This window comes from Schistocerca nitens, chromosome 5, assembly GCF_023898315.1.
Source record: "Schistocerca nitens isolate TAMUIC-IGC-003100 chromosome 5, iqSchNite1.1, whole genome shotgun sequence".
NCBI lineage: Eukaryota > Metazoa > Arthropoda > Insecta > Orthoptera > Acrididae > Schistocerca > Schistocerca nitens.
In genome coordinates, this window is record NC_064618.1 from 218,034,716 (window position 1) to 218,048,104 (window position 13,389).

The following is a 13,389-nucleotide window of genomic DNA, read 5'->3' on the forward strand; positions in this document are numbered from 1 at the left end:
CGAGGGGTACACTCAGCCCTTGCGAGGAAAATTGAGGAGATACTTCATAGAGAAGTAGCGGCGCCGGTCACGAAAACTGACAACGACTGGGAGACCGGTTTGCTGATTGCTATAGGCTGAGAATGACACGGCTGCCGGTCAGTACTGCTGTGTCTTCCGAGACCTGTACGGACGGAGTTAGTTATACAATAGAAATTCCGCGTTGGAAAATCAGCAGTGTAAAGAAGAGATAGACTTCTACTTAATGTAAAGCTGTCACGTTGACTTTATAAGTGGGCTGCTTCTGAATGGCAATGACGTGTAGCGCTTTGCATTGGATCTCTGACTGCGCTTTCTTTTTAAGAGACTCTGTGGCTGGTTGGACTCGCTGTTGGAGGTTAATCGTCAGTTGTGTTGGGCAGATGGAAGTTAGTCGCCAGCAGTGATGGAAGTACTGTTGGGCAGTTGGAGGTGAACAGCCAGCAGTGATGGATGTTAGATGTGAGAAGTTAGCATTGATGGAGGGTAGAGGTCTGAAGTGTTAGTGTAGGCTAACGATCTGTACATGTTCGATTTGAAGACTGAATATTATTCATGATATACACCTTTGTACTAGATGTCAATGACGATTTATATTCGTGTCTCAACTGGATGTCACATTATTAAGGTAAAAAAAGATACATTATTTGGTTTGCAACAAAATCATTCCTTTGCTAACCACATGTCTATTAGTAGTTAGTGGCCTTAGTAGTTAGAATCTTTTATTTAGCTGGCAGTATCGATGCTCGCTGTATTGCAGTAGCTCATGTAATGAAGATTTTTGTGAGGTAAGTGCTTGATGAAAGGTATAGGTTATTCTTGAGATTTCTTTTTGGTCAAGGCCATTCTTTTGAATTAATTATTTGAAAACTTTTTTTTTTTTTTTTTTTTTTTTTTTTTTTTTTTTTTTTTTTTTTGAGCAGTCACATTTCGTTTCGCTAGGATACTGTGGGTCTCAGTCATTCAGCAATTTAAGGACAGCCACACACATGTAAATAAAGAAGTTTCAAGTTGCAGACAGGTGCATCTAAAAAACACTTACACTTTAGCTTTTGGGCAAAGCCTTCGTCACAAAACACTCAGACGCACACACACACACACACACACACACACACACACACACACATACACACAGTTTCATTCATTAAAGCAACCACACCTCACGCACACATGAACGCATGGAGGTCATATGTGCGTGATGTGCACTTTCTTGTGTAAACGAATGCGTGTGCGATTCTTTTTCTGACGATGGCTGTGGTCGAAAGCGAATGTGTGTCTTTTGGCTGTAGCTATCTGTAACATAACGTATCCTTTTTACGGTAAGTAGCAATCTATCTTTTTCTTATATAGTTGTACAGTTCATCACTTAAGCTCCAATTTGAGACTTTTGGAAGGAATATTTAACTCATATTGATTTCAAGTAATTTACATATTTAATTAGTACGACTAGCCGCATTAATGTGACAGTCTTTCAAAGGCCTGAATAACCACCCTTTTACTGCGCGGACTTCTGCGAAACGTGCATCGAGATAGTCAGTGAGTTTCTGGAAGGTATCGACAGAGATCTGGAGCCATGCCGGCTCCAATGCCGTGCCAGCTACGCAGGGTTTCTCGGTTGAGTGCCAATGGCGCGAACAGCCCGACGAGGCGGTCCCACACATTCCATTAGGTTTAAATCAAGGGAGTTTGATGGCCAGTGGAGTACGATAAACTCTTCACGGTGCTCTTCGAACCACGCACATTAACTGAGTGCTTTGAGACACGACGCACCGTCTTCCCTAAAGACGCCATCGTGCTGACGAAAAACAAACTGCATATAGGAATCGACGTCGTCTCCAAGGATATGCGACTACTTTTGTTGATCTACTGTGCCTTCCAGAATGAGGAAATCTCTCAGGGAAGGCCCCGAAAGCCTTCCTCAGACTATAACGCTCCATCCTCCGGGCTGAACCCTCCCGGCGATTATTGCAGGATTTTTGCTTCCTGTCTAATAGAGCATTAAATGTGATTCATCTGAAAAGGCCACCAGTGCGACTGCGGTATTCGCGAGCAACAGTTACCGATAACAGCATTCAGCATGGGTGCATGAACCAGGCACGCGTTACGGAGGTCCGTACGCAGCAACGGTCGCTGAACGCTGGCTTAGGAGTCACTGTTGACAGCTCCTTGGGTCATTGGGCTGTCAGCTGCCAACAGTTACACGTCTGTTCGGGCCGTATACATCTCCGCCGCCGTCCTTCACCCCTGTCATCCATGGCCCATGGTGCACGACAGTTGCCTCAGGGCCGTATTTGGATAGCGCCATTTTGCCGTGCACGGTATACTTTAATCACTGCAGCCCGTGAATTTACCCGTTTCCGAAATGCTTCCATCCTTGACCCGAAAGCCAGTGATGATGTCCTTTTGGACGTCGGATAAATCCTTCCGTTTCCGCATTACAACAATGACTACACTGTTTCCCGTGTCCCACCGACACGTTTTATACATCCTCCATTGCTAGTGCTGCCACCTTTCCCTCAGATGGGCTATAGCACGGTGGTGTCGAACACAGGCGGTGGTTACATTAGTTTATCTGTTTGATGATGGGAGCTGGTGAGATCAGTTTTGTGGCCGTTGCTGGTATTCATGATGCCAATATGGCCGATTTTTAGGGGAGCCGTGGAATCACTAATTTGTACTACTCTCCGTTACTAAAAGATGGAGCACAAACACGTCCAGATCTCTCAATTTTTGGCGGAAATTTTAGTCGCATGGCCTCTCCATGCCAGAAACGTGCTAAGAGTTCTTCTAACGAGACTGTCTACACTACACTTGTCCGTCCTCCTTTAGAGTACTGCTACCTGGTGTAGGATTCTTACCAGACAGGATTAAAGAGTACGTCGAGAAACTTCAAAGGAGGGCAGCACGTTTTGTATTAAAGCGAAATGGCAGAGAGAGTGTCACTGACACAGTATTTGTGGTGGACATAATTAAAATAAAGGCGTTTTTCGTTGCGCCGGAACCTTCTCACGAAATTTCAATCACCAACTTTCTCATCCGAATGCAAAAATATTTTGCTGACGCCGACCTACATAGGGAAAAACAATTACCATAATAAAATAAGGAAAATCGTAGCTCGCACGGAAAGATAGAGGCGTTAGGGCAGTATTATTGCCCGCTATAAAAGGAGTCAGAGCCCAAGAGGTCGAAAGGTTGTATAGAATGAGGAAAGGTGGTACACTTACCTGGTTAGAGCGGAAACAAGACAAACCCAAAGGTAGGTCTGTCCCAGAGGCTTTTGAGAAGACTTAAATGAAATCATTTTATATTCAGCCTAATATTGATTCTTTTGAATGTGATAGACCTATAGAAAATCCATGTATATCGTTTGATTCGCCTATATAAGCAACGATCAATGAGTCTTGAGATGTGACTAAGAGGTGCACACAGGAAACTAAGTTGGACAATTTTCACAGCCAATCAAATACCTCAAAACTTCATGATCAAATGAAAAATAATATTTCTGATTAATTTCGTGTCGATAAAACTAATGGTTCCAACATGACAGTATTAATTATGTAAGCAAAATATGCAAATGTTGCCAGAATGCTGATTATACTAGTATTGCGACAGAAAGTGATGAAGCCACAAATTACATTAGATCGGATACGGAGAATAGTTTTATGTTCATTGAATAAATGAAAGATGGTCAAAATGACAATAACAAAAACATCGAGCAATAAAGGCTAGATTTTAACTGAGTGAAATAGACGAAAGACTAAAATTAATTAAAGGAAAAAGGAGAAATATTAAATTTCAGAAATCTCGAAGACAGGGAAGAGGGATTTCTAGAGAGAATTAAAACAAAATTAAAAGAATGTGAAGCAGGGGTAAGAAAGGTACTAATAACAAAATCTGAATAAGTAGGTGGCTTGTGCAAAACACAAAACCATCCGATGAATCTGACAAATAAAACGATAAGTTTGACGGACAAGAGAAGAAAAATGAAAGCAGAATGACACAATGATAGAATAGACAGAACTATGCAAGTCTCCGTGAAAGAAGACATCAAGGAGTACGAAGAAGATACGCTAAAAGCCAGTACTTAAAATAAATCCAGCTTAAAGGTAGCCAAGCGGAAGCATATGATGGGAAAAAATCAGTAAATAGGGCTATAAACAGATCAAGGTCGAAATACAGATAAGGAAGAAACATTCGAATATGTTGGGATTTTTTATGGTAGCCTTTACAGCAAAACTCACGATTGTACCTTAATCCTGGAGGAAATGGACGCTTCTGTTTCCAAAATCCCAGATATAATCCCCTGGAATTCAAACATGCTATAAACAAGATGAAAAAAGGAAACGCTCCAGATAGCGGTTTCTCAGCCGACGTTTAACGCTGATGGATGAGAAATCTGTAAAGAGTTTAGTTAAAATATTTTCAAGTCTGTGGACAGTGGAAAACTGTCAAGAGATCGGAATAAACGCAAAATAATACTAACACATAAGGAAGGTACAACTAAAGATATGAAGAATTGGACCTATCAGTCTTCTGTTCGTACTGTATCAAGCTTTTACTAGAATTTTGACTATTACACTTGACCTGGCTCAACCCACTGAGCAAACTGGGTTCTGCACACGTTTTAGTACATCACACCCTCACTCGTCGCGAAACAATTAGCAGAAAAAATAAGTGCAATAAGCAGAATAATTAAGTGAGATTCCTTGCCTTTACAGTGGACTCTCATTCGGGAGGACGACGGTTCAATCCCGCGGCCGGCCGGAGTGGCCGTGCGGTTCTAGACGCTACAGTCTGGAACCGAGCGACCGCTACGGTCGCAGGTTCATCTACATCTACATCTACATACTCCGCAAGCCACCTGACGGTGTGTGGCGGAGGGTACCCTGAGTACCTCTATCGGTTCTCCCTTCTATTCTAGTCTCGTATTGTTCGTGGAAAGAAGGATTATTGGTATGGTTCTCTCTGATTTTATCCTCATGGTCTCTTCGCGAGATATACGTAGGAGGGAGCAATATACTGCTTGACTCTTCGGTGAAGGTATGTTCTCGAAACATAAACAAAAGCCCGTACCGAGCTACTGAGCGTCTCTCCTGCAGAGTCTTCCGCTGGAGTTTATCATCTCCGTAACGCTTTCGCGATTACTAAATGATCCTGTAACGAAGCGCGCTGCTCTCCGTTGGATCTTCTCTATCTCTTCTATCAACCCTATCTGGTACGGATCCCACACTGCTGAGCAGTATTCAAGCAGTGGGCGAACAAGCGTACTGTAACCTACTTCCTTTGTTTTCGGATTGCATTTCCTTAGGATTCTTCCAATGAATCTCAGTCTGGCATCTGCTTTACCGACGATCAACTTTATATAATCATTCCATTTTAAATCACTCCTAATCCGTACTCCCAGATAATTTATGGAATTAACTGCTTCCAGTTGCTGACCGGCTATTTTGTAGCTAACTGATAAGGGATCTATCTTTCTATGTATTCGCTGCACATTACACTTGTCTACATTGAGATTCAATTGCCGTTCCCTGCACCATGCGTCAATTCGTTGCAGATCCTCCTGCATTTCAGTACAATTTTCCATTGTTGCAACCTCTCGATACACCACAGCATCATCTGCAAAAAGCCTCAGTGAACTTCCGATGTCATCCACAAGGTCATTTATGTATACTGTGAATAGCAACGGTCCTCTGACACCCCACTGCGGCACACCTGAAATCGCTCTTACTTCGGCAGACTTCTCTCCATTGAGAATGACATGCTGCGTTCTGTTACCTAGGAACTCTTCAATCCAATCACACAATTGGTCTGATAGTCCAATCCTTCATCGGGCATGGATGTGTGTGATATCCTTAGGTTAGTTAGGTTTAATTAGTTCTAAGTTCTAGGCGACTGATGACCTCAGAAGTTAAGTCGCATAGTGCTCAGAGCCATTTTTCAATCTCGCGTCCGACCATCCTGATTTAGGTTTTCCGTGATTTCCCTAAATCGCTTCAGGCAAATGCCTGGATGGTCTTTGACAGGGCACGGCAAATTTCCTTCCCTAATCCGATGAGACCGATGACCTCGCTGTTTGGTCTTCCCCCCCCCCCCCCCCAAATCAACTCAATCCAACCCTTGCCTTTATAGATTTTGAAAAGGCTTTCTATTCCATCAGTCACCTATCTATATTTGAGGTTCCAACAGAACAAGAAATAGAACAGTGCCGTATTAAAGTCCTGTGTTGCACGCCGACTAAAAGTTGAAGCATCACCAACTGATCGAACTGGCTGACGATGCTGACGATGAACAGAAGTTAATCGTTATTCAAAACAGATGCCTCTAACGCGATTGGTGCAGCGACTATCTCTCTACAAAACTTACGTACGCTGTTTCTTTTGAAATGGGAATTTTTGTAATTCGTGGTAATAAATAATCAATAAACTATCACCTATTTTCTTAAATATAATTGAGTGTGCGATCTTATAGCAACAGAATAGCTGTCTGTGCTCATTTAATCTCCATCCCGTTCGAACAATCCAAAAATTAACTATTCTGTATGTAGGAATTCTAAAATATTCCCGTCGATGTTCCCCTGATGTTTTAACACACGTCATGTCATCCTGCCCGTTCACCTTTGCAGTGATTTCCACATGTTCCTTTCGTAGCCGATTCTGCGGAGAACATCTTCATTCCTTATCAGTAGACCTAATTTTCAACATTCTTCTGAAACATCACATCTAGAACGCTTCTATTCTCTTCTGATACATACTGTATTTCTTCTTCACTTTCACTAACAATAGCAATGTCATCAGCGAATCTTATCGTTGGTATCCCTTCATCCTGTATTCTTATCCCACTCTAGAAAGTTTGGTATATTTCCGTCACTGCTTCTTCGATGTATAGGTTGAACAGTAGGGACGAAAGACTTTAACACTGTCTCACACACTTTATAATCCGAGCACTGCTTTCTTGGTCCTGCAGTCTCACAGTTCCATTTTAGTTCCTGTACATGTTACATAGTATCCATCTCTCCCTATGTACCTTACTCCTATTTTTCTGCGTATTTTCTCATTTTTATACTGTCTAGCGCTTTTTCTAGGTTGACAAATCTTATGACAGTCTCATGATTTTTTTCTGTCTTACTTCCTTTGTCAATCAAAAAGTCAGAACTGCCTCCCCCGTGCTTTTACCTTTCCTAAAGCCAAACCGATCTCATCAAACCGATCCACAGTTTTCTTCGCTGCACTTATCTGCCCTCCCCGTCTTCAAAATTATGTTGATGATTTTTTTTTTAATCTCATTGTATTCTGCCAGTCTCATAGAGGCTACACACCAATATGAATAATTGTTTGGTTGCCACTTACTCCAGTGATTTTTGAAATTCTGATGGAGTGTTATGTATGGTTTCTGCCTTATCTTCCTTATTTTGATCTCAAGTTTTCCAAAGCTCTCTTAAATTCTGACTCGAATATTGGATCATCTATGTCTTCCATATTCCCTCCAATTTCTTCTTTAGCATGTCATTAGTCGATTCCTCTCACTCATAGGGCCTCTCAATATACCCTTTCCTCTTATCCACTCAGCAGAATCCCCGTCGCACTCTAAATGTTGCCGCTCTTGGTTTGATTTCACCGAAGGTTTTTTGACTGTTCTCTATGCTGAATCAGTCCTTGCAACAATAATTTCCGTTTTTGTTTCTTCAGATATCCCCTGGAGCCACTTCGACTTGACTTCTCTGCACTCACTATTTATTTCATTCACACGGTCTCGTCATTCCTCTGTATTTTAGTATACCAGTACCTTCCACTCTGGTTCTTGCAGGCAATTCTCTTAATCTTCAATCTATGTCAATTCTCTCAAACTTCAATCTATTGACTCTACTCTTCATCATTTTATATTCATCATCCTATATTATGCTTAGTTTTCGTTCATTAGTCTTTTAGAATCTTTCACCTGGAAAGAGAATGATACCAACTCTTAAATGTCATATTTAGGATTTCATTTTTAATTTTTTCTGAGTATAATTATATCCTCATCTCTGTCTCTCTCCCTCACACTCGCACTCTCTCTCTCTCACTCACGCTCCCCCTCCCTCCCTCCCTCTCTCTCTCTCTTTCTGTCTCTGTCTCTCTCTCTCTCTCTCTCTCTACCTCTCTCTTTCTCTCTCCCTTTCTGTCTCTCCCTGAAGCACAAAGGTGGCATAAGCACGAGGTACATGATTCGCTTGTCCGTCCTAGCGGAGGGAAGCACGTGTCGCTGCGTCCTGCGCTGTGACGTCAGCAGGTGGTGGGTCAACAACAGCCGGCGTGTTGACTGATGGACGGGCTGCACTCCGCCCACCTGCCTCAGGTGTGATGATAGCCGAGTCAGCACAGTGTGGGGGGCGTGGCCTGTGTGTGCCCAGGGTCCAATGACACCGGCACACGTATGCAATCCCTCTCATAACTTCATGATGTTGCTATGGTGCCTCTGAGACTAAGTTAAATTACAGCAAATTTTATATTGTGATCGTCCACAGCTGTAGAACTGAACCACGATGAACAAGACCGCTTCAGCCGTGTGACGAATCTTTATTTCTGATCCAACTAATTTCGTGGCGTTAGAATCACATCTTCAGGAATACAGCTGTATGTAAACATGAGTAAAAACTAAAAAACCTCCTGTTTCGGTTAAAATGTTACTGTGGTACACAAGAAGTTATACAGGAAGAGTTATGTACTCACATTTATAAAAACTATAAGCAGTAGTGACCCAATATTCCTCGTTCAGTTGTGATAAAATCGTTTAAACAGTCAAGAGGTCGGTAGTCCAATTTAATACAGAGCATATTTCTGGGAACATCATCCCGATGCAGGAAAACTAGGAGAAAGTGATAAATCGGTTTGATGTTAAAGATGAATCTGATGATATTGGTAGATGGTGAAAGCTGCATTCACATCTACAAGGTAAAATAAATCTCAGAGCAGTGTTTGTTTGATTGCATAAGTCATGTTTAGATAAAATGCTGATTCCAAAATAGATCGTCATCTAAATAAAAGGACTGGAGGGAGGAAGACATAAAATCTTATATAGATGTACCTAACATTTAACACCGTAGTGACAACAGGGTCAACGGCCTTGCCGCAGTTGTAACACCGGTTCCCGTCAGATCATCGATGTTAAGCGCTGTCGGGCTGGGCTAGCACTTGGATGGGTGACCATCCGGTCTGCCGAGCGCTGTTGGCAAGCGGGGTGCACTCAGCCCTTGTGAGGCGAACTGAGGAGCTACTTGACTGAAAAGTAGCGGCTCCGGTCTAGAAAACTGACATACGGCCGGGAGAACGGCGTGCTGATCACATGCCATCCAGTGACGCCTATGAGCTGAGGATGACACAGCGGCCGGTTAGTACTGTTGGGCCTTCATGGCCTGTTCGGGAGTAGTAGTAGTAGTAGTAGTAGTAGTGGCAACAGGAGGTCCGCAATGACCGCCTAGAGCCCTAGACGAATTCAGCTGAACCGGCGCTGGCGACGATAAGGTGAACGAGCGCATGCGCGTAAGAACGTACGCAGCGGAATACAATTACAAAATAAAAGGAGCTACACTGGACTTTATTCTTATTCTAGTTTTCCTATATCGGGATGATATTCCCTGCAACCTGCTCTATTTTAAATTGGACTACCGACATTTTGATGGTTAAACAGTTTTATCGCTATTGAACAAAGAATGTTGGGTCATCTACTGCTTATGGTTTGGTCTAAATTATGAAATAAATGTGAGTATATATATTGTCATATATAGCTTCGTGTTTAATAAAACTGCATTTCAACCGAAACAGCATCTTTATTCGTTTTACTTTTGTTTACAAGTACATACAGCTATATCCTCGTAAATGCGGCTCTAACGCCGCGATGCTTGTTGGATTAGAAATGAAGATTTGTCATACAGCTGAAGTGGTCTTATTAATCGTGGTTAAGTTACATTACCTGTCCAAGCCACTGTAGAGAAAAATCGCATCAGATATGTACGGTTATTTTGCAGCAATGTTTTCTCAGTCCATCAACGTTCGTACTGCACATCGGCTAGAAATCGCGCTTGCAAAATTCCCAGTCTTAAAAGTGTCAACGATTTGCTTGTATGGTATAGCAATTCTGCGATGTAAGTTTTCGATACATACATATTCTGATAGTCCTTACATTTTAAAACAAGATCTTGTTTAAAGCGACAACATAACAGAAATTGAAATAAATTTGCAAATTAATTTCGAGTTTATCTATCTTGCAAAGGCATACTCACACTGTTTGCATTTTCCTGTCTACAAACACAAATTGCCTGCAGAATTGAAAAGTTGGCTACAAATACATAACACTGTTCAAATATCTTCGTCACTGGTACCTTCTTTCGTCTTTGACTGTTGATGACTGTTTCCTGTAAATATTCACAACGACCTTCAGTTTTCAGCACCTGTTTGAATATACAACACTTTTACTGCTGCACATTTTTAAATTTATTTTGTTGATGCCACGCATGACCTACGAACAATATTACCAACTGTGGTCAGTAAGCAATCAATTCCTATAAAGGCCACTTTTATTCTACACATCCTGCTCGTCACCGCCAACTAACTCCTAACATGGTATAAATCGTGAATTTTTTCGACAATATTCACCAGTAATTTCGTGTTCTATATATTATTAATTCTGCATACAAATCTTCCGTGACAACAAATGATTTTTGTTTAAGTAAATGTTAACATAATTTCCCACATGTGACATTAACATCACTAGTATTAAAATAGATGTACTTTATTTGACTAGTATCAACACATTTCCGAGGCATTTTGTTCATAAAGCAAGCTGCATTTACTGTGTTTTACAAACTGTAATTAATTCTAATATATACAATATACAAAAATTTTAATCTCATTTCACACTAATTTTGCTGAAATAAATCCTTTTGAATTACATAAAAGGTGAATATAGTTAGCAAACTTTCGAACTATAAACTCTAAAAAATGAAATATTGAATAAAGGAGGTTATGAAAGAGCATTATCATAAATAGTCTCTAAATTCCTAAACAATATTATTCCCGTTTAAAAAGGCGTACATAGAGAATTAGGTTCAAAGTGGTATGAAAACATTGTTTACACAGAAATTATTATCATAATATTCCAAATAAATAGTTAATTTGCTTCATTTATTATCAAATGAATAATTCACCTGCGTATAATTGAAAGTAACATACGTTAGTGTTACATTATTCAGAAATACCAGGTCTCACTTGATGGATCGTGTTCTTCACTAAATTGGTGGACAGGATTCATAACTAAAGTAAATGAGATACAATGTCCATTGTCGTTAATGGTTATCCGCAGTCGACATCCAAAATCGTATTATAGCCGGTTGTGCCACTGGACAAGTATCACTTCAACATGATCAACAGCGATAGATATATAGCGTTTCTCAGTCACGTACTAGTTCGAAATTCTCAAAAGAGGAAGCGAGAACTCTGCTGTTTGGCGTTTTCTTTCCTTCTTTCTTTATCAGTCTTCTGACTCGTTTGATGCAGCCCACCATGAATTTCTCTCCCGGGCCAACCTTTTCCTCTTAGAATAGTAGTTGCAGCCTACATCCTCGATTATTTGCTGGACACATTACAATCTCTCTCTACTGTTTGTACCCCCAACAGCTCCCTTTAGAACCATGGAAGTTATTACTTGATGCCTTACCACATGTCCTATTATCTTGTCGCGCCTTATTGTCAATGTTTTCCACATATTTCTGTCCCCGTCAATTCTGCGGAGAACCTCCTAATTCCTTATCAGTCCATCTAATTTTAAACAGTCCTCTGCAGCACCACATCTCAAATGCTTCGATTCTCTTCCGTTCCTGTTTTCCACAGCCTGTTTACACTACCACACAATTCTGTGCTTCAAACGTTCATTCTGGTTTGCGACGACTAAAAGAACGCCTGCGAAAGAGTTTTGGTAACTAGTGTAGAGGCTTTCTGTGCTTTCGCTACGTCTATGACAAATTACATCCGAGGCACCACGAGGGCCTACCACGTTAGGAACAATATTAGTCTTCGAAAAACAAAGAAAAGAGAGAGAGAACAGAAAGAGATAGAGAGAGAGAGGGAGGGGAGGAGGGAGAGAGAGTGAGTCAGTAATAATCAGGTAAAACTTTTGTATTCTTTGTTAACTAATGGCGATTAATGGTGGTTCACAAAAATTATTGTATTTAAAACAACAATACCTAAAATACGAGACAGCGCTCATCCTCCTGCGAACGAGCAGACAGTGACACATGAAGGGCTGCTCCAGCCCACACGCCCCTGCAGGCGGTACGAATACAAGCACGACGCTATTGACCACCCCCCCCCCCCCCCCGTTATCAACGACATTCCTCTTTATGACCATAGGCTTCCGCGGCTATTGGCACATTCAATAAAACTTTTCAGGGTTTCTGACCGCATTGTCAATATATATAAAATACCGACGTTTCGGTCCCTGTTGCAAGCAAAAAACACACTGAAGAAGGTCGCTTGCAACAGGAACCGAAACGTCGGTATTTTATATATATTGACAATGCGGTCACAAACCCAGAAAAATTTTATTGAATGACATTCCTTTTATCTACGTATGCAGCTTACTGAAATCACTAATTCTTCAAATCCTTGAAATATAGGCTTGCTATAGGTCCATATAGAATAATTCCCTTATTTTGCGGGACCGATGACCTCGCAATATGCCCCCCCCCCTGCTTCAAACCAACCAACCAACCATATTTTGGTGTGTTCTAGCGATTCCCCTTAATCTCAGACTCATCCTTCGCCCTTTCACTGGCATTCTAGACGAGCGGTTCCCCGACTAGCCTGCCGAAGCTCAGTAAATCGATGGATCGCACGGTCTGTCGTCTCCTCGTAAAGCCTACCTCCTTCGTCTGTCTGACAATTGTGGTCAGTACTTTCTGCTTACGGTCTCACTGATTGAATGTTATGACCAGTCTTAACGATAACAGTGAAATCTACAAACAAAACACACTTTATATTAATTGCAAAACATACACCCATTTCGAGCTGTACCTAGGAGGTGGAAATCTTGTGGATAAGTATGTTGGCGATTATGCCAGAATTAACGTATTGTCAGCTCAATACCGCCACGGAAAGTAGCCCACAGAAACCACATTTTTAAAGGAGTGGACTTTTGTAAGAGGAGCACCCTTAGCCTCCGCCCAGCTGCGATAAAAGTACAACAAGTGATGCAGTGACGGCAGGGTCCTATTTTCGTGACCACCCATGGTTGGGCTTAGGTTATCCCATGTTCTCAGCCATGACACATTGGACTTAGGACATACAGGGTCCGTCAAAAAAATCTGCCGTATTTCAAAAATTAATTACAAAAAAGTGA

At 41.5% G+C, this 13,389-nt stretch overlaps 1 pseudogene; it reads left to right on the forward strand.

The window, feature by feature from the left end:
• Positions 1-9,110: 9,110 nt before the first annotated feature.
• LOC126261331 (5S ribosomal RNA) lies at positions 9,111-9,228 on the forward strand (annotated as a pseudogene).
• The last annotated feature ends 4,161 nt before the right edge of the window (positions 9,229-13,389 follow it).